Source organism: Schistocerca cancellata, unplaced genomic scaffold (genome assembly GCF_023864275.1).
Source record: "Schistocerca cancellata isolate TAMUIC-IGC-003103 unplaced genomic scaffold, iqSchCanc2.1 HiC_scaffold_674, whole genome shotgun sequence".
In the NCBI taxonomy this organism is placed as follows: Eukaryota; Metazoa; Arthropoda; class Insecta; order Orthoptera; family Acrididae; genus Schistocerca; species Schistocerca cancellata.
In genome coordinates this window covers 410,001-415,000 of record NW_026046685.1, presented here as the reverse complement: position 1 = coordinate 415,000, position 5,000 = coordinate 410,001, and positions in this window count along the sequence as shown.

Genomic DNA, 5,000 nt, shown 5'->3' with positions numbered 1-5,000 from the left:
ATTCCATTATTCCATGCACACAGTATTCAGGCGGGCTTGCCTGCTTTAAGCACTCTAATTTGTTCAAAGTAAACGTGCCGGCCCACCCAGACACTCAATAAAGAGCACCTTGGTAGGATTTCAACGGGGTCCGCCTCGGGACGCACGAACACGCACGAGGCGGTCGCACGCCTTCGGCTCGCCCCACCGGCAGGACGTCCCACGATACATGCCAGTTAAACACCGACGGGCGGTGAACCAACAGCGTGGGACACAAATCCAACTACGAGCTTTTTAACCGCAACAACTTTAATATACGCTATTGGAGCTGGAATTACCGCGGCTGCTGGCACCAGACTTGCCCTCCAATAGATACTCGTTAAAGGATTTAAAGTGTACTCATTCCGATTACGGGGCCTCGGATGAGTCCCGTATCGTTATTTTTCGTCACTACCTCCCCGTGCCGGGAGTGGGTAATTTGCGCGCCTGCTGCCTTCCTTGGATGTGGTAGCCGTTTCTCAGGCTCCCTCTCCGGAATCGAACCCTGATTCCCCGTTACCCGTTACAACCATGGTAGGCGCAGAACCTACCATCGACAGTTGATAAGGCAGACATTTGAAAGATGCGTCGCCGGTACGAGGACCGTGCGATCAGCCCAAAGTTATTCAGAGTCACCAAGGCAAACGGACCGGACGAGCCGACCGATTGGTTTTGATCTAATAAAAGCGTCCCTTCCATCTCTGGTCGGGACTGTTTTTTTTTTTTTTTTTTTTTTTTTTAAAAAAAAAAAAAAAAAAACTTTATTTCTATATCATAGTATTAATACAATGTAGCCCACTACCTTAATTGATTAGTGGGCCAAAGATCTCATACATTTTACAATAACAATTGCAGCTATTCTAAATATAAGTTAGTGACTAGTTAGTAGCAATTAGCAATGTATTTTTACTTTGGAAAGTACAATGGGCAATTAGTATGTTAACTAAGGAGTCTATATGACTTAACTAAATTAATTATGTACTAGTCGCTAATCCTGCAGCGTTACAAGGTGTCAGCTTAGTAATATAAACCTACTATTTGGCCTTGCCCATTGAGCTAACCCCAATGGGCGTGCCCCTGACACTGGGCAGGCCATGGAGTTGGTCGCTGCAGGTCCCTAACAAGTATCTACAACTAGATTCTACAACTACACTTAACCTAATGTCATAGTTGGGTGCGTTGTCTAGTTCGGTTGGGTTGCTCCCCATTCCCCCTAATCCCGGGACTCGGCGGATTCTAGACTGAAGAGTCGACCTGTCCGTGCCCGGGCGGATTGGGAATAAGGTGCTGTCTTGATCAGTAATTTAATAAGTCCCCAATCAAGTATTAGTGTGGTTCATTCAGGTAATCCCTTAAGACCTTTTGTGAAACCGCGTTAGCCAGTTTGTTGATGGTCCGGAAGGTGTCTTCGTGTCTTAACAGTCTGTATGTGTCATTATGAGGTAATTGTTCGCGCAACTCTGAGGCCACATCATTGAAGAGCGGGCACTCGTAGACCACATGGTCAGGAGTGCCCTCCGTAGCGCCACAATCACACGTAGGTGTCGCCTTTTTCCCGAATCGACATAGATATGTCGAATAGGGTCCATGCCCAGTGAGAAAATGGATGAGTCCCCTGGTTGGTTCAAAATAAGTCATCTCTATTCTTTCCCTGACGTCTGGCAGTAACTCGAAGGTCCTGCGTCCTGTTTCTTCACTTGCCCATGAAAGTTGCCATAGCTGTTCCCCTTTTAATCTGATCTCAGTTTTGTTGTCAGTCCTACTCCCCAGAATTTCCTCTATCTTGTCCAAGTTCCCCTTTCTTGCCCAGTACCAGGCGGCCTGCTCCCGAATTTTAATATCTAGTGGGCAGAGTCCCATTATGACTAACAGGGCTCCTCCCGGTGTTGTCCTGTAAGCCCCCATTGATCTCATAACCATATTCCTCTGCACTCTTCTCACTGTCATGGCAGGCACCACCCTCGTGAGCCTGTGCGCCCAGACTCCTGAACCGTAACCCACTATGGAGGTGAGTATGCTGTTGTGATATAGTTTGATAAGATGTGGTGGGAGGTGGAAGCGTTTGTGTCCAATGGAGATGAGGTTATTGAGTACTTGTAATGCTCTTTGTGTTACGGTTTCAATGTGTCTACCAAATGACCACTTCTCATCAATGATGATACCCAGATATCGAGTCTCACGTCGTCTTAGAACAGGTAAGCCCTCTATCCTGACAGTTGGATTTCTTACTAGCTGTCCCTTTAGAAGAAGGTATGTTGATTTAGTCGGTGAAATTGTCATCTTTGTGTCCCGGCACCACTGTTGTAGTATTTGTATTGTTTGTTCTATTTTTGGCTCAATGTCTTCTCGGCTTCGGCCGCCAACCAGTAGAAGGAGGTCATCTGCGTAGGCTATCACCTCTAGCACTTCATTAGTTTGCTGTAGTGTATCCAATAAAGGTTCCATATGGATGTCCCAGAACAGGGGACCTAGCACGGAGCCCTGGGGACATCCCTTCGTGATTGTTTTTCTTACCCTTGTGCTAGGGGATGATAACCAGACCTCCCGGTCCTCACAATAGCTCCTCAGACACCCATATAGCGGTCCTGGACACTCCTTCTCCCGTAAGCAGGACTCTGTTTGCATGTATTAGCTCTAGAATTACCACAGTTATCCAAGTAACGTGGGTACGATCTAAGGAACCATAACTGATTTAATGAGCCATTCGCGGTTTCACCTTAATGCGGCTTGTACTGAGACATGCATGGCTTAATCTTTGAGACAAGCATATGACTACTGGCAGGATCAACCAGGGAGCTGCGTCAACTAGAGCTGAGCAGCCGGCCGCCCGGGAGTGTGTCCCAGGGGCCCGCGCGAACACGCAAGCGTCCGCTCAATTATTCTGCAAACAGGAGGAGGCTGAGCTCCCCTGCACAATACACCTCGAAACCCTCTCAGGTCCCGGCGGCGCGCAGCGCCGTCCTAAGTACTTGGTCGGGTTCGAGAGAGGCGCAATCGCCCGGAGTTAGGCGAGTAGACGCTTTAGGTGCGACCACCCGTGCTCCCAACTGAGCTTGCCGCTGCCGACAGAGGCCCGGGAGCGTGCTGTCGTGGCATTGCCGGCGGGAGACAACACGCGCCACCTACGGTGACCGGCAGCTCCAACGCCAGCGCCACAGAAGGGCAAAGGCCCCACGTGGGTGCCGAAGCGAACTCTCCCAGCACAGCGCACGTGCCAACACGTCTGCACAACTGCGATACAAACCACCAGCGAGAACCGCTGGGGCGACCGAGCAGCAGACGGCGTCGCGGCGCCGAGTGCCGGGCGGCGGCGCATCCTCAACGCACACAGTCCTCAGTCGGACCAGCACACTGCAGATGTCCACCGCGCTTCGCACCGGGCCCGCGAGGACCCACTTTGGCCGCCCGGCGCCGCGCGCAGGGTGCCCCGGCGCGCAGCTGCGCCGCCTGCCGCGTCCGTCGGCCGGCGCGCCTGCCACTGGGCGCCCCCACCAGCCGGCTGTAGCGCGTGCGCCCACGCACCGCGCGGCCAGCACGCCGGGCGGCCCCCCCTCACCGGCCGGGGACGGTCCCACCCAGCCACCGCCGCGTATCGCTTCACACACAGATTTGCCCTTACTGATTTACCTCCAGCAACAACAACCGTACCACAATGGGTTTACCAGTTGTTCATTTGCGTAACGTCACCAGCAAACGTAGACGTCCATCCCAGTTTGCAAATGCAACGATTATTGCATACCTGTCTGTTAGGTGTCACGACACACTACGTCTGCCCACATACACGCAACAAAATGTGCACGACTAGAGAACACGTGGGAGGTGGCCCCCTACGTATGCGATGTCCATTACGAGACCGACTGTCAACCAGCATCTGTACCATGTCGCAGATGTGGAACGCGGTGCACCATGCTATCACACTGTGTGAGAAGAGACGACTACGTTTGAATACACGCGCCACTACATCAACAGACGGCTCATGCTGATCGCCATCCAGGGCGTCCGTTACTCCCACACGTCTCTATGGCGTACCACACTGCAATGTAGCTGTTATGGGGAGACGGCACGTGGCTGAGTGCACAACATTTGGACCGTATGGTTCGCTGTTGTTGGGCGCAGTTGTTGTACGGTCACACATGTGCCACAGCGTATCATTCAGTACATACGGACCTATGTGCAGTACAATGTGAGGGTTAAGCTTACGACATCAGCGGACAGTGGACACAGGCCGTACCACGACGTAGACTGAGCGCTTCGACATGCGAATGCCAGTGAACAGCTGCGAAGGGCATTGAACACGCAAGCACCTGAACGACCAGCGTGCGAAGGCAGGGGGGAGGGGGGGGGGCGATGTACATCCTGCAGTCGTCCACATTACAGTGTACAGCGGGAGCATGTCAAAAGTAAGCAACACTTGCGAAGTGTTGAACATGAAACGATACACAAGAGGGTGGGCGGTGCGAGTAGCGAACTATATTCAGAGGGTTGTGGTTAGACAACACTAGATTAATGTAACGTGTCATATGCCAATTACAGAGCAGGTTAAGGCACAACGTGGGTTAGGTTAAGGCACAACGTGGGTTAGGTTAAGGCACAACGTGGGTTAGGTTAAGGCACAACGTGGGTTAGGTTAAGGCACAACGTGGGTTAGGTTAAGGCACAACGTGGGTTAGGTTAAGGCACAACGTGGGTTAGGTTAAGGCACAACGTGGGTTAGGTTAAGGCACAACTTGGGTTAGGTTAAGGCACAACTTGGGTTAGGTTAAGGCACAACTTGGGTTAGGTTAAGGCACAACTTGGGTTAGGTTAAGGCACAACTTGGGTTAGGTTAAGGCACAACTTGGGTTAGGTTAAGGCACAACTTGGGTTAGGTTAAGGCACAACTTGGGTTAGGTTAAGGCACAACTTGGGTTAGGTTAAGGCACAACTTGGGTTAGGTTAAGGCACAACTTGGGTTAGGTTAAGGCACAACTTGGGTTAGGTTA